The sequence below is a fragment of the Delphinapterus leucas genome, chromosome 18, assembly GCF_059928025.1.
Source record: "Delphinapterus leucas isolate spDelLeu-1000000601 "Yukka" chromosome 18, BTC_Dleu_Yukka2, whole genome shotgun sequence".
Classification (NCBI taxonomy): domain Eukaryota; kingdom Metazoa; phylum Chordata; class Mammalia; order Artiodactyla; family Monodontidae; genus Delphinapterus; species Delphinapterus leucas.
In genome coordinates, this window is record NC_143146.1 from 37,626,984 (window position 1) to 37,649,778 (window position 22,795).

The window sequence follows — 22,795 nt, forward strand, 5'->3', positions numbered from 1 at the left end:
TAAACCTACCTAAGGAGACAAAAGACCTGTATGAAGAAAATTATAAGACACTGATGAAAGAAATTAAAGATGACACAAATAGTTGGAGAGATATTCCATGTTCTTGGATTGGAAGAATCAACATTGTGAAAATGACTCTACTACCCAAAGCAATCTACAGATTCAATGCAATCCCTATCAAACTACCACTGGCATTTTTCACAGAATTAGAACAAAAAATTTCGCAATTTGTATGGAAACACAAAAGACCCCGAATAGCCAAAGCAATCTTGAGAATGAAGAAAGGAGCTGGAGGAATCAGGCTCCCTGACTTCAGACTATACCACAAAGCTACAGTAATCAAGACAGTATGGTACTGGCACAAAAACAGAAAGATAGATCAATGGAACAGGATAGAAAGCCCAGAGATAAACCCACACACATATGGACACCTTATCTTTGATGAAGGTGGCAGGAATGTACAGTGGAGAAAGGACAGCCTCTTCAATAAGTGGTGCTGGAAAAACTGGACAGGTACATATAAATGTATGAAATTATATCACTCCGTAACACCATACAGAAAAATATGCTCAAAATGGATTAAAGACCTAAATGTAAGGCCAGAAACTATCAAAGTCTTAGAGGAAAACATAGGCAGAACAGTCTATGACATAAATCACAGCAAGATCCTTTCTGACCCACCTCCTAGGGTAATGGAAATAAAAACAAAAATAAACAAATGGGACCTAATGAAACTTCAAAGCTTTTGCACAGCAAAGGAAACCATAAACAAGACCAAAAGACAACCCTCATAATGGGAGAAAATATTTGCAAATGAAGCAACTGACAAAGGATTAATCTCCAGAATTTATAAGCAGCTCATGCAGCTCAATAACAAAAAAACGAACAATCCAATCCAAAAATGGTCAGAAGACCTAAATAGACATTTCTCCAAAGAGGATATACAGACTGCCAACAAACACATGAAAGAATGCTCAACATCATTAATCATTAGAGAAATGCAAATCAAATCTACAATGAGATATCATCTCACACCAGGCAGAATGGTCATCATCAAAAAATCTAGAAACAATAAATGCTGGAGAGGGTTTGGAGAAAAGGGAACACTCTTGTACTGCTGGTGGGAATGTGAATTGGTACAGCCACTATGGAGAACAGTATGGAGGTTCCTTAAGAAACTACAGATGGGACTACCATATGACCCAGCAATCCCACTACTGGGCATATACCCTGAGAAAACTATAATTCGAAAAGAGTCACGCACCAAAATGTTCATTGCAGCTCTATTTACAATAGCCAGGAGATGGAAACAACCTAAGTGCCTATCATCATATGAATGGATAAAGAAAATGTGGCACATATATACAATGGAATATTACTCAGTCATGAAAAGAAACGAAATTGAGCTATTTGTATTGAGGTGGATAGACCTAGAGTCTGTCATACAGAGTGAAGTAAGCCAGAAAGAAAAAGACAAATACTGTATGCTAACACATATATATGGAATTTAAGAAGAAAAAGAAATGTCATGAAGAACCCAGAGGTAAGACAGGAATAAAGACACAGACCTATTGGAGAACGGACTTGAGGATATGGGGAGGGGGAAGGGTGAGCTGTGACAGGGCGAGAGAGAGTCATGGACGTATACACACTAACAAGCCTAAGATAGATAGCTAGTGGGAAGCAGCCGCATGGCACAGGGATATCGGCTCGGTGCTTTGTGACCACCTGGAGGGGTGGGATAGGGTGGGTGGGAGGGAGGGAGATGCAAGAGGGAAGAGATATGGGAACATATGTATATGCATAACTGATTCACTTTGTTATAAAGCAGAAACTAACACACCATTGTAAAGCAATTATACCCCAATAAAGATGTTAAAAAAAAAAATCTGTCTTGGGCTTCCCTGGTGGCACAGTGGTTGAGAGTCCACCTGCTGATGCAAAGGACACGGGTTCGTGCCCTGGTATGGGAATATCCCACATGCCATGGAGCAGCTAGGCCCGTGAGCCATGGCTGCTGAGCCTGCGTGTCTGGAGCCTGTTCTACACAACGGGAGATTCCACAACAGTGGGAGGCCCACGTACTCCCCCCAAAAATAAATAAATAATAATAATAAAAATAAAAAATGTCTCAATTTTGTATCAAGAGGAAATCTTTTCTATACACTGCCAGCCAGATTGCAGAAATGACTGCCTGAAATACCATGAAGGGTTAACTGGTAGCTGAGATATAAAGATTTCCTACTAAGTCTCTGGAAATGAATTTATACACTTAGAAATACCAAACTCTTCTGCTATGGACCCAAGAAAAAATCAATTACAATATTTGACATCTAGCCTGAAGGACATTTCAAATTTATCTTTGAAACACTATGCACTCTTAGATGGAACCATTTATCTCTGATTTTCAAAAATAATAGCTTACAGAAAATGAAAGTCCACTTTTATACAGCAACTGCTAGTCACTGTCCTAAGCATTTTATATTATTATCTCATTTAATCTCTCTCTATATAACCTTGTAGGTTATTATTTTCCAGATTAGGGGCCTGAAACTCCAAGAGAATAATGAACTCGCTCAAGGTGTCCAAGCTAAAAATGGCTAAAATTTTGGGCTATGAATTCAGGTATCAACTTTCAAATACTTAAGTTTTAATCAATGTATTATATTAAATTTTATCAGAGACTTTTCTGAAGCAAGTTATCAAGATTTTCTGTCTTTTTGCAAAACTGAAGTTCAAGTACCTGGTAATGAATACAAAAGAACACTGTAGCCTTTTTCAATATTTTATGGGAAAGTAAATTAACTCTAGGTTCCAGAATCTGGGTTGTTATGCTTGTAGAAGATGAGAAAATCATGTTTTAATTCACTTATAAACTATTTATTGTTTAACCTAGCACACTAAGATGACTTTATTCCTTTATAAACAGGATACATTTATTTTAACTACTACATAGTAAATTATTATTGAAGCACAGTGATTAATGAAAATTCCTCTGATATGTTAAATAGAATTTTTCCTATAGAAGTCCAGACACCGGTGACCTGAGGGAAAAAATAAGCTTACTAATAAGAGGTTTTGCTATAAGAGGTTCCTATCTAAGGATTTAAACCAATTAGCAGCTAGAATCCAGACCCTTGATATTTCAGGTGCTTGCAAACACTTTCTTTGATTCTTCTTTTTCATTCTTTTTCTCTGAAGACAAAGTGGTACAGCAATAAATTGAGGTAGAGGGCAAAGTTATGATGATTTAAACTTCAGTTCAAACTTGTTTGGTAATTTTAGGTGAAATGCTTTTATTTAAATTCACTTTGGACTTTTGACATTTCATTAACTTGTTTTTTTTCCTTTCCAAGACTCAACAATATAGATATCCCAAAATACATGTGGGTAGATTTGCAGTGCTTTTTCTACTCTAAATGTGCTGAACTCTTATGGTTCTCTTTTTGAACTACATATATTAATATAATTTATTTTCAGTTTGATTTTCCTAGTAACCTATTAACAGATTTCTGGTCTGTTTTATATCTACTGTTTAATCATAATCAAAGTGTTATTTTTTAACTAGGAAAAATGCCATAACTAAAGTTAATTTAAAAAATTTAGAATATCTATGCCAAGTAAATGAGTCAAAACTTATGCAAAACTTAGCAGATAATTTGAAAAAAAACTGTATAGTTTGGGATTATATAGAAGTTTTATCTTAAGTGGAGTGAAAAGAAGGTAAGTGATATCTTGACTATGAGACAATATTATGTAGTTCTGAACAGCACATTTTTAGATTTATTTTTGTGCACTAGGTAATTAAAATCCTTCATCAGTTCTTTTTCCCCTTTATCACAAGCTCATTTTATTTTTCAGGCCATTTCCTCAACTTTATGGCACTTTTTATCTAGTGGTTTATAATACATACCAAAATAATTTAGATCTATTGTAACATTCAATTTCTTCTGACCTATTCTATTCTCCTTATTCTGCTCAACTATACCATTTGTAACATTTTCATCACGTGTCAAAAAATGTATATAAAGGAGACTGCCCTATAAGTGGCATATTTAGAATAAAGTGGTGAATAAAAATTACATGAAAAATAAGTTCCAAGTATCCAGTGTACATGTTAATGAGTAATACATGAACTGGAAACCCATGGAAACTTCACATAAATCCAACTTGTTCTCAAACTTGTTGCCCAAATGTGATTACTTACCAAGGTACCATGTGGATCACTAGCTCACAAGTACTGATTAGTTATTGCCAAGCCCAAGTTCACGTGCCTGATACACAACGAGGCCATACACTTCCTAAACCTTGGAGTTTGGAGCAGAGAAATGTTTATTGCAGAGTCATGCAAGGTGACAGGTGGCTCATGCCCTAAAACCCCAAACTCCCTGAAGGATTTCAGTAAAGCACTTTTAAAAGGCAGGTGATGGAGTGGGATTGCATAATATATGATCAACTTGTGTACAATTCTCTAATTGATTAATGGTAAGGTAAGGTAACAGGGCAGTGTCACAGGGATTAAAATTATCAATCATTTGGCTCCAATGGCTGGGGCTATGGGCTCATAGTCATCAAGTAGTTAACATCTTCCATTTGGTGAGGGTTTTTCATATCTATAAAACAACTCAGGAAATATTCATCAGATACTGTTATCTAGGTACTTCAGAGAGGAGTTAAAGCAGAGGATATGGGGGAAGGGTCTGTCTCAGAAAGGCCCGATAGGGTCCTGCTCAGATACATGGTCAGTATTAGCACAAATCAATATAAAATTGTATCTGTTATGCTGTCTCACTAGTATAACTCTGATTATGTATTTTTAGTTAATTAATTGACAATATTTTACTACAAAACATTATGTAGTTTATTTTTAACCTACATAAGCATAATATGTATGCAAAATTTTGTTATATCACATTTAGCATAAGAATAACTTGTTTAGCAGGACATGAAAATTCAGAAATAAGAAAGTATAGAGTGTATAGCTTTGAAATTCATACAGAATAACAGAAAAAGGGAAAACAGAGTAGATTCTATGAAGCAGATGTAGAGAGGTTCAAACATTGGGGTATTTGTGTCAGAAAAACAATAGAGCAGCAATGAAACTTTGTGCATGAATGTGTTTTGGTTTTAATAGCTGCCTGACCTTACTTATACAGGCATGGTCACTATTGGCCTATTGAAACCATATTTTACTAATATAATTATGTTCACAGCCATGTTTAACTATACCACTAAGTGAAGCTATTCTTTTACTAAGGAAAACAGGAACTCACGCTGCTGTGGCTTTCATGAGTGGCAATGTAATAGCAATTGAGGAAGACTACTTATGAATTACAATCTGCTTTTTACTGCAAGCCAGAAGAGGTAGAATGCTCCAAAGAAGGAACAGATTAGAGAGTAAGAACCATAGTCACAAGTTTCAGGGCCTCAGCCTGCTTTCTCCATGTACTCTTTCACTTGTGGGTCTTTTGAAAGAATGAATTTCACTAGTTAACTCTTTCTTTTGATATCTGCGAATGAACATAAAGGTATTTTAGTTTTAAAGAAGATATTGCTCTTCAAAAAGTTTTCTCAGACCCTTCCCCTTCTGGGACCCCTATAATTCAAATGTTGGTGTGATTAACGCTGTCCCAGAGGCTTCTGAGACAGTTCTCATTTCTTTTCATTCTTTTTCTTTGTTCTACTCCTCAGAAGTTATTTCCACCTTTCTATCTTCCAGCTCAATTATTTGTTCTTCTGTCTCTGTTATTCTGCTATTGATCCCTTTGAGTGTATTTTTCATTTCAGTTATTGTGTTTTTCATCACTGTTTGTTTCTTCTTTAGTTCTTCTAGGTTTTTGTTAAACATTTCTTGTATTGTCTCAATCCATGCCTCTATTCTATTTCTGAGATTTTGGATCATCCTTACTATCATTACTCTGAATACTTTTTCAGGTACGTTGCCTATTTCCTCTTCATTTATTTGGTTTTGTAGGTTTTACCTTTCTCTTTCATCTGTAGCATGTTTTTTTGTTATCTATTTTTTTTTTTTGGATGACTGGGGCTGTGTTCCTGTCTTGCTGGTTGTTTGGCCTGAGGTATCCAGCACCAGAGTTTGCAGGCAGTTGGCTGGAGCTGGGTCTTGGCACCTCTGGGAGACCTCACACTGATTAATATTCCTTGGGACCGAAGCTCTCTGTTAGCCCAGTGACTTGGACTCACTGCTCCCACCACAGGAGCACAGGCCCAACTGCAGGCCTGGGAACAAAGACCCCACAATCCACCAGCTCCCCAGCAGCCCTCCAAGACCTCTAGGTACATCCCTGGACCCTCTGAGTCAGCCCCACCTCTGCATGTATTTCTGCCTCCAGTATCTGTTCCTGGAGCTGGCACAGAGCACAGCTTCCCTTGCAGGCCAGCAGGGTTACAGGCCTCCACATGCAGACCCACAGGGGCTTGCTGCATCACAGGAGGCCTTGGAGGGGGGTGACACTCAACCCACCTGGACCTGGGTAGTGAGAGGGTACCATGTCAGGGGTGGCACTTGGGCTGCATCTTCCCTAACATGGGAAAGAAAATAGCCACCCAAGTCCAGGAAGTGAAGAGAGACTTGTACAGGACAAACCCAAGAAGGAACACACCAAGACACATATTAATCAAACTAACAAAATTAAGTTCAAAGAAAATATAGTAAAGGCAGCAAGGGAAAATCAAAAAATAACATTCAGGGGGATCCCCATAAGGTTATCAGCTGATTTTTCAATAGAAACTCTGCAGGCCAGAAGGGAGTGGCAGGATATATATAAAGTAATGAAAGGGACAAACATACAACTAAGATTACTTTCCCCAGCAAGGACCTCATTCAAATTCTATGGAGAAATCAAAAGCTTTACAGGCAAGTAAAAGCTAAAAGAATTCAGAACTACCAAACCAGCTTTACAAAAAAACCGAAAGGAACTTCTCTAGGCAGGAAACTAAAGAGAAGGAAAAATACTACAAAAACAAACACAAAACAATTAAGAAAATGGTATAGGAACATACATATTGATAATTACCTTAAATGTAAAAGGATTAAATGTTCAAACCAAAAGACACGGACTGGCTGAATGGACACAATATCAAAACCCATATATGCTGTCTACAAGAGACCCACCTCAGACATAGAGACACATACAGACTGAAAGTTAGGGGATGGAAAAGATATTCCATGCAAATGGAAATCAAAAGAAAGCTGGAGAAGCAATACTTATATAAGATAAAATAAATTTAAAATAAAGACTGTTATAAGAGAAAGGAAGGACACTACATAATGATCAAGGGATAAATCCAAGAAAAAGACTTAACAATTATAAATATTTATTCACTCAACATAGGAGCACCTCAATACATAAGGCAAATGCAAACAGCCATAAAAGGGGAAATCAGCAGTAACACAATAGTAGTGGGGGACATTAACACCCCAATTACACCAATGGACAGATCATTCAGACAGAAAATAAATAAAGAGACACAAGCTTTAAATGACACAATAGATCAGATAGACTTTATTGATATTTATAGGACATTCAATCTGAAAGTGTCAGAATGCACTTTCTTCTCAAGTGCACACAGAATATTCTCCAGGATAGATCACATCTCGGGTCCCAGATCAAGCCTTGGTAAATTTGAGAAAATTAAAATCAGACCAAGCATCTTTTCCAATCACAACACTATGAGATTACAAATCAATTACAGGAAAAAACTGTAATTGATTTCTAAATTCCAAACATATGGAGGCTAAACAATATGCTACTAAATAACCAAAAGATCACTGATGAAATCAAAGAGGAAATCCAAAATACCTAGGGACAAATGACAATGAAAACACAATGATCCAAAACCTTTGGGACACAGCAAAAGCCGTTCTAAGAGGGAGGTTTATAACGATACAATCCTAACTCAATAAACAAAGAAAATCTCAAATAAACAATCTAAACTTACAACTATAGCAACTAGATAAAGAAGAACAAACAAAACTCAAAGTTATAGAAGGAGAGAATTCATAAACATCAGAGCAGAAATAAATGAAATAGAAACAAAGAAAACAGTAGCAAAAATCATTGAAACTAAAACCTGGTTCTTTGAGAAGGTAAACAAAATTGATAAACTTTTAGCAAGAAAAGGGAGTGGATTCAAATCAATAAAATTAGAAACAAAAAAGGAGAAATTACAGCTATCACTGCAGAAATGCAAAGGATCAAAACAGACTACTACAAGCAAATATATGCCAATAAAGTGGACAACCTGGAAGAAATGAACAAATTATTTGAAAGGTACAACCTTTCAAGACTGAACTAGGAAGAATAGAAAATGTAAACAGACTAATCACAAGTAACAAAATTGAAATTGTAATTAAAAATCTTCCAAAAAACAAAAGTCCAGGACCATATGGCTTCACAGGTAAATTGTATCAAACATTTAGAGAAGAGCTAACTCCCATCATTCCAAACTCTTTGAAAAATTGCAGAGAACACACCCAAGCTCATTCTTCGAGGCCACCATCACCCTGATACCAAAAGTAGACAGATATCACCAAAACAGAAATTACAGACAAATATCACTGATGAACATAGATGCAAAAATCCTCAGCAAGATACTAGTTAACCGAATCCAACAACACATTAAAAGGATCATACACCATGATCAAGTGGGATTTATCCCAGTTATTCAAGGATTATTCAATATATGCAAATAAATCAATATGATACACCATATTATCAAACTGAAGAATAAAAACCATATGATCATCTCAATAGATACAGAAAAAGCTTTTGACAAAATTCAACACCCATTTATGATAAAAACTCTCCAGAAAGTGGGCATAGAGGGAACCTACCTGAACATAATAAAGGTTATATATGACAAACCCACAGCAAACTGAAAATATGTCCTCTAAGATCAGGAGCAGGACAAGGATGTCCATTCTCACCACTACTATTCAACATAGTTTTGAAAGTCCTAGCCACAAAATGCAGAGAAGAAAAAGAAATAAAAGGAATCCAAATTGGAAAAGAAGAAGGAAAACTATCAATATTTGCAGATGACATGATACTATACATAGAAAATCCTAAAGATGTCACAAGAAAACTACTAGAACTAATCAATTAATTTGGTAAAGTTGCAAGATACAAAATTTATGCACAGAAATCTCTTGCATTCGTATTCACTAACAATGAAATATCAGTAAGAGAAATTGAGGAAAAATATCCCATTTACCATAGCAACATAAAAAATAAAATACTTAGGAATAAACCTACCTAAGGAGGTAAAAGACTTGTACTCAGAAAACTATAAAACACTGATGAAAAACTCAAAGATGCCACAAACAGATGGAGAGATAAACCATGTTCTAGGAGGGGAAGAATCAGTATTGTGAAAATAAATGTATTACCAAAGCAATCTATAGATCCAGTGTAATCTGTATCAAATTACCAATGTCTTTTTTTCACAGAATTAGAACAAACCATTTTACACTTTGTATGGAAACACAAAAGACCCCTAATAGTGAAAGCAATCTTGAGACAGAAAAACAGAGCTGGAGGAATCAGGCTCCCTGATTTCAGACTACACTACAAAGTTACAGTCATCAAGAAAGTATGGTACTGGCACAAAAATAGAAATATACATCAATGGAATGGGATAGAAAGCCCAGAGTTAAACCCACGCATCTATGGTAACCTAATCTATGACAAAGGAAGCAAGAATATACAGTGAAGAAAAGACAGTCTCTTCATAAGTGGTGCTGGGAAAACCGGACAGCTACATGTAAAAGAATGAAATTAGAACACTCCCTAACACCATACACAAAAATAAACTCAAGATGATTAAAGACCTAAATGTAAGACCAAACACTATAGAAATCTTAGAGAACAAACTTAGGAAGGACACTCTTTGACATAAATAACAGCAAGATATTTTTTGAACCACATCCTAGAGTAATGAAAATGAAAACAAGAATAAATAAATGGGACTAATTAAACTTAAAAGCTTTCGCACAGCAAAGGAAACCATAAACCAGATGAATAGAGAATTCTCCCTCAAAATGGGAGAAAATATTTGCAAATGAAACAACTGACAAGGAATTAATCTCCAATATACACAAACAGCTCATGTAACTCAATATCAAAAAAACAAACAGCCCAATCACCAAATAGGTGGAAAGCATAGACGTTTCTTCAAAGAAAGCATACAGATGGCCAAGGAGCACATAAAAAGATGCTCAACATCACTAATTATTAAAGAAATGCAGATCAAAACTGCAGTGAGTTATCGTCTCACACTTGTCAGAATGGCCATCATCAAAAAATCTACAAACTATAAATTCTGGAGAGGGTGTGGAAAAAAGGGGACCCTCTTGCCCTGTTGGTGGGAATGTAAATTGATACAGCCACTATGGAGAATAGTATGGAGATTCCTTACAAAACTGAAATAGAACTGTCATATGACCCAGCAATCCCACTCTTAGCCATATACCCAGAGAAAACCATAATTCGAAAAGAAATATGCACCCCAATGTTCATTGCAGCACTATTTACAATAGCCAAGACATGGAAGGAACCTAAATGTCAATCAACAGATGAATGGATAAAGAAGATGTGGTACGTATATACAATGGAATATTACTCAGCCATAAAAAGGAATGAAATTGGGTCACTTGTAGAGATGTGGATGGACCTCTAGTTTGTCATGCAGTGTGAAGTAAGTCAGAAAGAGAAAAATATCGTATATTGACACATATATGTGGAATCTAGAAAAATAGTACAAATGAAACTATTTGCAGGGCGGAAATAGAGAGGCAGATGTAAAGAATGAATGTTTGGTCCCATGGGGGGAAGGGGTGTGGGATGAATTGGGAATTGGGATTGACAAATATATACTATTATGTGTAAAACAGATAGCTAGTGGGAACCTGCTGTATAGCACTGGGAGGTCAGCTCGGTGCTCTGTGGTGACCTAGATGGGGGGATTGGAGGGTGGGGGTGAGAGGGAGGTCCAAGAGGGAGGGGATATATGTATACATATAGCTGCTTCACTTTGTTGTACAGCAGAAAATAAGAGAACATTTTAAAGCAACTATCCCTCAATAAAAAAAGAGAAAATAAAAAATAAATAAAATGCAGAAAGAAATAAAAAAAAGGTATTACTCATTTCCTTAGGGGAAAAGACAGGCTAAGAAAACACAATGAAGTGAGAAATTTCTGTGTCCATCAGGAGAGACTATGTTATGCTCTGAGTTATGCAAAGAGTTCACAACTCTTTGATCTCAGTAACTGAGGTAAATACCCCTGCAAATCTAAGTGGTCATTCGTGCAACTATCCTTTATGAGGTAGTTCAGTGAGCCAAGCTGAATGAGGCTCAACCATCTGTACACATATATCAGGAATGCACAACTTTCTAGTTCTGTATGACAGAGAAAGAATGAATGAAAAAGTCAAGCACTAGCAATTAAGTATTTCCACCCAGGGGTAATATATGTCATTTTCACTCACATTTTCTTGGCCAAAGTATTATATAAACATGTTAACCTCAGGGAACAGGGCAGTATAATATTCTTTCGAGTCCAGCATAGAGAAGAACCAGAAGTAATTTCTGCCACAATTCTAAGTTTGAAAAGCTACTTAATCTATATTTTGAGAATATATTTTAACAAATAATAGGAAGTTACAGTACGAGATTCCACAGATGATTATGAAATTGTCTGGTGTGAATAAGAATACACAGAAAGAGCTACAATATTTAACTGGAGCTGGAATTAAAAGGCATTTATTATTTAAAAAACAATTAAAACCAGTGGTGTACTGTGCACCAGGGTTAAATTGGTAAATATGACAAAGTATGTTCTTACACTTATCTAGCTCATAATCCAGTGAGTGATACATATCTCATATGCCAGGCTACTGAGAATAGACATAGTTTTTTTTCATGGCAGCTGCTTTTATAATTTTAAGTTTGGTAAAGCACTCAAACTTTAGATTAGATAGAAAACAAAGTAGAAGGTTATTTTAGCCATTGTGGGATGATCAAAGTGGGTCGAACAGCCAGGTGTGGAGAAATAGACCAACAATACCAATTATACTAAAGCGAACAACCTATTACACGTATATATATCCATGTAAATACATACATAGAGCAGGAGGCATGACAGTTCTCCTTGTCTAATAAGGGGTTTAAGATTCAAAAAAATCACCGCTCTATTTTAATGCTGCCAGATAAAATTAAAGACTCCTTTTGCCATCCTCTTTGAGGAAAGAAGAATGTACCTGGGTGAAGAGTGTTAGTTAATATTCTCCTAGGTTGCTTGTGAAGACTTTTTCTAAATGTTATATATATTACACAGTCTTCATCCTCCACATTTTATTGATCAATTTTTCCAATGACAAACATTTTTCCCTATTTTACTAGCCTATGAGTGTGTACATAAGCACATATGCACAAACATACACACGCACACACAAAGCTCTGAAAAATATTTTATAAATGTACTCTACTGACATTAGAGTAGCTGTGGCAGGACTGACAGAATAGCTTAGTGGTTTAAGTGAGAAAGGGAAAAGCCTGATATAAATATAAGATGCATACTCCCTTTGTTTTGGTTTAAGCAAAAAGGAACAAAAAAGAACATTCTAAGAGGTCTCTAGGAGACGGCCTGTGGCAGAAAGCCAGTCAGGTCTCTACAGTCTTCTCTTGAGTACAACATGCAATTCAAAAAAGGTTTAGGAGGGCACCTTTCAATCTCTAACCCAAGTGAGGCTTTGAGGATTGGACTCTGGAGGTGGCCTAGGCTCTACTGGTAAATTCCCCAGGTGAGATCTTTTGTTACTCTTGCATGCACTGTTGAGTCAAGGTCCCCTGTAATGTCTAGTCTCAGATTCTTTTTAACAGATGTCTTTCAACTGGTATGAGTTCAGAAACTGACTCTTAATCTGTAGTATAATTGGGGACACCTGAGTGGGATCACTGTTGCTTAGATGCCTCCACCTGGATCTTCTGTGCCTGTCATTTATCAAATGCTTCATCATCTTATTATCCACTTAATTAGTCACTAGCAGAATTCTGGATTTGGCAAAGAAAGTTCCAACCTGCTCAAATGCGGTAGGACCATATGGTAGTCACAGGAAAGGAAAAAAGTAGTGTATCTGGATTGCTTCTCAGGATGGCACACTTTATCCCTTGGGCCCAGATATTTAGCAAACCCAGTGCCAGAGCTTACCTGGCTGGTAATAGCTAAACATGAAGGTCACACCCCCCATTATGTCATTCTACATTCTATGGAACATGCAGTTGTGCTGAAGTTAGTGTTAATATGGGATGTACATACTGCCTATTGACATGGAGAATTATTTAGGGTAATATAAATATTAGTGGAGTCATTGCAAGCAGAGAAAACAGCTATTCTGATGCCTTTTAAATTAGGAAAACCATAATGTTAGATCAGGCAGAAAGTATTATGGGACTAAATAAATGAGATTTCAGAAGATAGTGTTATTTTATGAATTTGGAAGGAAGTCAAGGATCAGAATAATGGGAAAGGTACAACAGAAATCCCTTAATTTGAACAGCCTGTCTTAGTGGTTAAGAAGTTTAAATGATTCTTTCTAGGTTAAGTGGATATTCAAAGATGTAAAAGAAAATTTATTTATTTTATTTTACTTTATATTACTTTTGTTAAACAACTCCCGCTATGTAGATTGGTCATGGTTCCTCACAGAACTAGAATGGATTAAATAACATTGTGTCACACTTGTAATCATTAGTAAAAACTTTGACGATAGTTGTTGCCCTGTCAACAAGGGAATGGAATGAAGTAATTGATTTGTTAAGTTTATTTCCTTTATTCCACTGGTAGAAGTTAACTGGCTCTAAAATATCCACATGAGAATATCTTTGTTATATAGGTCCTCACAGTTACAATGAGGCTGTGTAATAGAGGGTTTGGAAAAGTGGGTAGAAGTTATAAAGTCCTTATGGAAGGTGGAGGGTCTATATGATCAATTAATTGTGATACTTGTACACAACAATCTCTCAAATAAAATGACATATTTTCCATTCCAAAGAGTGCCTAAGGACATCGATCTCTGATCGACAGCAATCGTAAGAGCACTTAGACTTCAACAAATAAAAATAGAAAGCTCTCCAATTCAATAATGACATCCACTGGAGTAAAGTGTTCAGCAAGACATTTTAAGAGACATGAATAAATATACTGTATTTTGTTCCCAGGAAAAATTTTCATGGAATCCACATAGTTTGTTTCACCAATGCATCTAAGGGGATAGTGTACATGCAGTACAATATACACATTCCACAAAATTCCAAAATTTCCCTTACTCTATAATGGTTCAGGCATATTCTCTCATACTCAAACTTTACCAATACGATGTGGTAGGAGGAAGTACGTGCAGTCTGTTTGTATGTATGTGTGTGTCGTTGTTAGTTGTCTGGTGGTAATATCAAGGTGAATATTCGATGGAATAATTGTTATATTCCTAAGTGTTTGGGATGTGTAATTAAAGTAAGAAATATTAATTTGGTCACTCTTTTTGGTTAAAGACTCAATAAAAAGTTAAGGGATAAGAGTCCTAAATGCCCTGGCACTATGAAATTGAGATGGGCTTTTATCTTGATATGCCAAGACAGTGTAGATCATGCAGAGACGGTTAGGGTTAGGAAATATGGCCTAGTGGCGAAGAGGAAGAAATTATTACACAAATGCTTTTTTTTGTTTTTTTTTAATACTCATGGTAAACTTGTTGAAGGGATAGAGTAATGCTCTTGCAAAATCCAAAAGTTATGTCCCCAAATGGCCAGTTTTGTCTAGTTAAATGGAGCTTGCCATTCATACAGACCCGGAGCCTGAGATAGTTGCTACAGACCACATACATCATTATCCTGATATAGTGACACCTTCTTTCCTTGGCTAAAGATACTTAAGAAATGTTCTGATCAGTTAATCAATTATTAATGAGAAAATACTTATTGAACTCTTTAATAGGGCGAGACACATAATTGTAATTTCATAAACCATATGGGTAGTGAAACATGTTCAAGTACCAGCAGGCTAAAGAGCTAAACTGCATAGAGTTTTTATTCTTTCTAACTTTTGTGTTAGGGTTTTTGGTACAGTGAGTTTTGCTGAAAGTACTATCACCTGTCAATTAAATTGGCCCTGTGTTTTTTAACTGTGGAAGTAAAAGATGTCTCACCAGATTTATGAGAAAGTGTCCCTACAGGTTATCAAAACTCCACACTTACCATAATACAAACAAAAATAGACCCAGTAATACAATAAGAAACAGAATGTGGAAAGGTAAAATTGTTGCTTTTGTATTTATATTCCCTCCCAACTTCTGTCTCCTATTACCAGTTAAAACAGAAAAAGAATGATCTTCATGGATTCCTTTATCTATTAATTTTCTGTTTTGTTCTTTCTATTTGAAAGAAGGAAAATGTATCTGTGACCAAAAATTGAGTTTCAATTTGAACTACTTGTTGATGATTACATAATAAATTAAGGTGGTACTAACCTTAATTGAATCCAAATCATTGCTCTCATTATACTCAAACATGAATCAGGCTTTGTAATTTGCTCTCACTCATTGCCGTGGCTCTTTTTCAAAACCAACATCCTTCATTCTTCATATTTTGGATTTGCTTTCTTATTCTTTTTAAAATTTTGACTTGAGAATTTACATATTTTCAACATTTATTCATCTGTCCTTTAAAACTGTTTATTGAAGGGTAATATAAATACTGAGTAGTGCACATAAGAGTGTAGCTCGCATAATTTTAACAAACTGACTATTTTTTGAAACTAGCAACCTAGATCAAAATTCATAACCTCTTAAAAGCTGTCCTGTATTCCCTTTAGGTTCCTATCCTCTTTCAAAGCAGCGTTCTGTATGGTATTCTATAACATTTCTTCCAAATAGTGTATATTCTTTTGTCTTGCTTCTTTTACTTGCCATAATGCTTTATGAGATCCATTCATATTGCAAGTAGTCCAGATTATTCTTATTTTTGAAAAGAATTACATTATATGGATATGCTACAATTTAATTTGCATAATTTAATTTATTTATATTTACAATTTAATTTATTTTGGGGCATCTGGTAAAGTTCTAGGTCAATTAAAATAGTACTGTCATGAACATTCTAGTGCATATTATATGGTTAATATATATCATAAATATTTGTGTTAAGCATGTAAATGTTAGGTCAAAAGATATTCAACTGTTTAACTTTAAAAGATACCACCAAGGTATAAAAATTTCCAAAGTGGTTGTATCCATTTACTTTGCCATCAGCAGTATATGAATATTTATTCATTCACATCCTCACATATGTTTGTTATTCTCTTATTGTCTGTCTTTTTAACTTTTGCCATTCTAGTGGCTGTATAGTAGACACATTTTACTTTTGAACTGTATTTTAAACTACAAATTTTCTTACAATGGCTAGTTTAGTTTTGGCTTATATATTTTGGCATAAGAAAATTCCATAAGAATTAAGTAGTATTTTGCAAATTTCCTTATTTTCTTTTAAACTCAGTATTCACTTTGTAGTTTGTTAACATAGAGATATGAGGATTTTACATCATCTCATTGATTTTTAACTTTATTGCATTATGGTTAGAAGCCACGGTCTTATGATGTTTCTTTTGAATATGAGGTTTTCTTTTCTCTAGTCCATAGTTTATTTTTAATATATGCAGTTTGTTCTCTATTTGCAATGCATATGATTCTATAAATACATCTATTAGTCAAAATTATTTGTGGAAGCCTAGACAATTCCATTCACAACAAAGAATACCAATTATCAGAGGGTGAACCTCAAGAGAATTAGTGGATGTTAGCAGTAAAAGGGACAATATAGACACTTATGGCTTTGATTTTTTTTTCTAAAATTCTTCTTTACCTCTTCAAATTTATGGGAAGTACTGAATCTGGTATTAGTGTTCATTCCAGAATTGATAATCTGCTGCAATAGGCCTGACCCACAAACCAGTCCCATTTGATACATATCTTATAGCCTTATTCTCTTGAGTTCAATAGCCATCTCCATAAGTATGAAGTAATTTGGACCTCAAGATACAATTAAATGGTAAATTTATTTGTAACATATCCTGCTTCAGCTTGGAAGATTTTTCATGAGCTCATTGCTCTTGTTTTTAATTAATGTAATCTCAAGTAAATATAGTTTTATATTACACCTGTGAAATGTATTCCTCCAAGCTACCATTCCCTACTTACATATGAATTTATTTAAAGTTGATAATGCTTATGATGTAGTTATAACTGCATTGTAAACATTACAGTTGGGACTTTTTCTTACTGTTAATCTTCCCCTTATACTAAGCATGTACCTTTATCCCTGGGTAAGATCACCATTCTGTTCTTGACTCTCCTTATCTGTTTCTTTTGGATTTATTTTGGCAGTTAAGATGTGATCCTCATGTGAAAGATTATAGAAAAGCAACAGAAATGTGAGAATCTCCCCAATTTTCAATGAATTATCCTCTGAGATTGTATTCTTGAACTGATTGCCAGTTAAGGCTGTTTTTCACTGAGATGCCTGCATCATACCTAACATAAATGTTCTCAAACAGCAGCATAAACACAGACATGTTCAAATGTATGTGAGAAGGAGAAACTAGAACCCAGGACAGTAGCTTCTATGGTAAAAATTTTATTATTCAGGAAATATGACTGACACATCACATGCCTGATATTGGTCATTTTTCAATGAGTTTTGATTCACAGACTATTAAATAAATAAAACTTTGGAGGTTATTGCACTCTCACAAAGTAAATAAACACAAGCAAAAATAAAAACAAACCCATCCAAATACTCCTATATTTTATAGTTTGGATTGTGCTTGTATAGTTACTACAAAATTCTCACAGAATAAATATGAATTTGGAACTCATGTGGCGAATTGATAAAATATTGGAAACTATGACCATGGAACTGTGCACATAATCTAGAACTAAATATTTTACCACCATTATGGAATTTACAATGTGATAATGAACAACAGACATTTAACCAACATTAATTTGCAAAAAATGAAAATTATATATGGACATTTTATAATTTGTGTTTTTTTTGAACTTTATAAAAACGTTTTCTAATAAGCGTTTTCCAATTCATGAGTATGAAATGAACAAGAAAAGAGATACTAGATATAACAATATAACAACATTGGAAGCGAAAGTAGCACATGACAATGCAAAAGAGGTTAGAATTACAGAAAACTTCATTTTCTATATACACCACTAAAATTATATATCAAAAGATTTATATGCACCATTTATTAAAAACATAAAAAACTTATCAGTTATACCAAACACAGGATATTAGATAGCTTTTTCTCCCTGATATGACTCAGGATATTTAATTTGCCTCATTTATTTTCTAAAAGCAAGATGAGCTTAAAAACCTTTTACCATAACAATTTTAGCAATAGATTTTTTCCATCTTTTCTCTATGGCACAGCATTGAAAATCCAAATAATAAATATACACAGAATTGCATATTCTGTCATGTCTTTTGTTGAATCTATTAATTCACGTATTTGTTTGTTTTTCAATTTACCCAAGAATTTCAGTTATTTTAGCCTCTGGGAAATATCCTCACATTATAAAACCCACATACAATTTAGAATGATTGACAGGTTCCAATGAGGAGGGATCAAAACTGGACCAGCAGGGGGCATATGTCAACAATGATGTACAAATATATTCCAGAATAGAATATAGAATGCTTTAATGTATCCTCCTATATTTTTCACGGTGCCTAATTTTCTTAAATCTGGGAAAATAGTTCATAAGCTGAAAAGAGTAAACAATGTAATAAATCTAAAGAGGGTAAAATCCATTGAATGAAAAGGCAGAGTTGATGATATGAAGATGTGCTACATTGAAAGTGAATTAAACAACAAAAGATTTTTTTCAATAGGTCTTGAAATATAGCATGATCAATAATAGCAGAGTTTGTACCACTAAGACATAATGGAAGGAATTAAATAATAGCCTACAATATCAATATAGATATAAGCTTATAAGCAATATAAGCTTCATTTCTGAAGTTATCATGTAGGAAGTTGCAGATAAAATGTCAGAAGTGAAAACAAATCTTCATAGAAGCCATATGAATATTTTCTTTAAAATAAGCACATGCAGGTTAAGATAAGTAATGATGGACACAGTGAGAACTTCTTTATTACAAAATATGTTAATAAATGTCAATCATACTTCTAAGAAAAGTTATGAATGTAGAATGGTTATGAGCTAATAAAGTAAAAGCATAGTTCCTTAATATTTCATATCATCACTGATTTAATTACAGGTAGAGCTGAATGGAAGATTAATAGGATACTGAAAATTTCTATGTCACAATTTGTCCTCATTTAGAGATCTTGTCTCTCTTTCAATTTTCTTTAAAATTTCATTATGAATACCTATTGCTCTTTTATGTGAACCCCAAGTACTTTCTAACTTGCCAATTTCGGCAGGCTAAGGATGGCTTAGCACAAAAGGATGGTTTAGCACGTAAGGATCCTTGCACGTAAGGATGGCTTCAAGATGTGTGGGCTATGCAGTTGTTCAGGGCTTGCACATGGTAGGGTCTCACACTTGGTTTAATGTTCTACTGCTACTGACTTGAAATTCTTAATAATTTTTTAACAGGAGTCCCACTTCTTATTTTTCACTGGGTGCTGTAAATTATGTAGCTAGTCCTGCATTCCTCCCTTTCAGTTGAAAATCTCTTTTGCTCTTTCTTCCTACTTCTCCACAGAGGCACATTTCAGAGAAATTCTATTCCAGTAAAACTATCTTTAAGGTGGATCGCTATCACTCTCTTTTATTTCCTCTGTGTGGAAAATTTCTGAGGGATATTCTAAATTGTCTACAGATGTGACATCATGTGATTATTACTGTTGCCTAGGGATTCCTCTATTGTTTTTTTCAAGCATTTCATTGTTATATATTAAGTTAGAGAACTCAAGGCAACATAGATATGTGAGGAAATGATGGACATAATGGTTTTAGAATCATTATAGGGCATTCATTGGGAGATAACTAGGAGGCATTTGGTGAAATAGTCTGCAGTTTAGGAGACTGATTTAAGATGGGAGTCATCAGCATTAAAGTTTTTCAGGAAGCCATGGCTGTGAGGTCAGCTCTAAGGATGAGTGTACAAAGTAAGAAGTTTAAAGCCAGAACCCTGGGAGATGCTGACTTACAGGGTTGCAATAAGAAGCCCATACTAGACAAGTATAGCATATCTGTAGAAAGAAAAAATAAAAAGTTGAGAGAACACAGTAACAAAATATAGAAGATTGCAACTCCTTTATTGTCTTATAATATTTATTATTATATTTATAATATTTATTTTTATATTATATTTATTATTTATAATATTTATTATTAATATTATCTTATTAATATAAGACCACTGTTCCTTTGTGTGTCTTATATTAATGTCAAATTGGATTGTTCCCCACTTTTTGAAAGAAGTTTATTCTGTTTTCCATAAATTTCCCACTTTTCTTGTCAAAATATTTCTATATTAAAGATCATGTTCAAATATCACTATGTGCTCTAGTCTCTGATTTTTAGACAGGGTTGTTATTCTGCTAATATCCCTAGAACTGTCTTTCTATGTCTCTTTTATCTCTTAGTTTGCATTGTCATAGGAATTTTCTTTGCTGTTTTCACTTTTTCTAATGCTTTATTGATGGTTTTATAAATAATACTTGCCTAAATATCCTAGAATGGTTATCAGAAAGTAATGTAGTCCAGTGTGCATATGCATATGTTTATGAATATATATTAAATTAAAAAATAGATTGTTAGAATTGAGCTTAGCCTACCTACGTGAGCAAAAGAGCTGGTGGCCTTGGCCCAGAGCCTGTGAGTGCCTCCAGGCACTCTAGTCCAAGGCCTGCAGAGGCCAGTCCCATGCATGGATGTGACCACTGGAGCAGGCATATTGGAGTTCTTGACCCTTGCAGAGTGCTAGCGCCAGATAGAGATGCATCTCTTTCTCTCTCACACTTAGGTCCAGATTTTCAGGCACCAGACCCAGAGCAATCTTGCCTGTTACTAACTCCCCTGCACTCTGAAATATACTTCATAATCTTCTAGGATCTCCAGAGCAAAGCTGTCTTTGAATAGGATTTTAACTTCATTGGACCATAGAGCAGAATGCAGCAAAGAGCAATATTTCAAAAGAGCAGATTGCAAGATGGATTCAACAGCAGGTCCAGGGACATACATTAGTGGTACAAGTTAGTGTTAATCTCTGTCCAACCTATCATTATCCAAACTATCCCTTGTGGACATGATGAAACCATCATGTTAATACCTGTATCTGGGACACAGAATATTTGTAGCAGATACAGTTGGTTCCATTGAGATAGATCCAGATCTGGGAGTAAAAGAAAGGACAGACTTTGCAAGGGCCAGATGCATCATATCATCATCCAGCAGCCACAGACAACTGTCAATACCAATCAGACACAAACACAGCAGCAGATCACTCTCTAGGGGCAGCAAGTAGCACAGACTGTTGAAGGACAGACCATCTTCTATCAGCCATTTAAGGAAGATGGCATCACTCACTGGAAAGGCATGATCCAGCAGCAAGTTTGATAGGGGCACAGACTGTTCACACAGGAGCCAAAACCAACACAACCAACAAGGGTCTATCATAATTCTACCAGTGGCAGGCTATGTGATCAATTCAGAAGGGACGGTCATGATGGTGTTTGGATCTGGCTCTGTGCGTGCTATCTAAGGTATCCCTTTACTGGGACAGATATATTTGAAGAAGAGCCTCTATGTGAATGCCAAACAGTATCATCCTCTTTGTAAGAGGAGGCAAGTTTGGGATAAACTAGAGGCAGAAAGGAAATTCCAAAGGAAAGAAGGAAATACCTGTGTAAGTCATGCCATAGCAGAGAAATGCGGTGAAAGTAGGGAATTTTTCTCTGCAAAAGAAAATGATAGTCCTTCATATGCAGGAGACACACCAAATAAATGAAAGAAAGAAAGAAAGAAAGAAGGAAGGAAGCAATTACACAGCACAGGTCATCTGAGGATTTTTCTGCCAGGCCATGTGATGGAGATGATCAAGATCATATTCCTTGCACTGTTTCTCACTGTTCCTGGAAATTAATCAACTCTTTGGAAGGGATAAAATTCCCTTCAGAATTTAGATAATCACAAATGAATGTATTCTGCCCTTTTGTACAGGGCAAAACTCACTTAGTTTTTTTTTTTTTTTTTTTACATCTTTATTGGAGTATAATTGCTTTACAATGGGGTGTTAGTTTCTGCTTTATAACAAAGTGAATCAGTTATACATATGCATATGTTCCCATATCTCTTCCCTCTTAAGTTTCCCTCCCTCCCACCCTTCCTATCCCACCCCTCCAGGCAGTCACAAAGCACCCAGCTGATCTCCCTGTGCTATGCGGCTGCTTCCCACTAGCTATCTACCTTACATTTGGTAGTGTATATATGTCTATGCCTCTCTCTCGCTTTGTCACAGCTTACCCTTCCCCCTCCCCATATCCCCAAGTCTGTTCTCTAGTAGGTCTGTGTCTTTATTCCTGTCTTACCCCTAGGTTCTTCATGACAGTTTTTTTCTTAAATTCCATATATATGTGTTAGCATACAGTATTTGTCTTTCTCTTTCAGACTTACTTCACTCTGTATGACAGACTCTAGGTCTATCCACCTCCCACTTAGTTTTTAATAAGAGGCTCAG

The 22,795-nt window shown here is 35.3% G+C and overlaps 1 pseudogene; it reads left to right on the forward strand.

Annotated features, from left to right (window-relative positions):
• The first annotated feature begins 20,149 nt into the window (after positions 1–20,149).
• LOC111168884 (nuclear transcription factor Y subunit alpha pseudogene) lies at positions 20,150–22,427 on the forward strand (annotated as a pseudogene).
• The last annotated feature ends 368 nt before the right edge of the window (positions 22,428–22,795 follow it).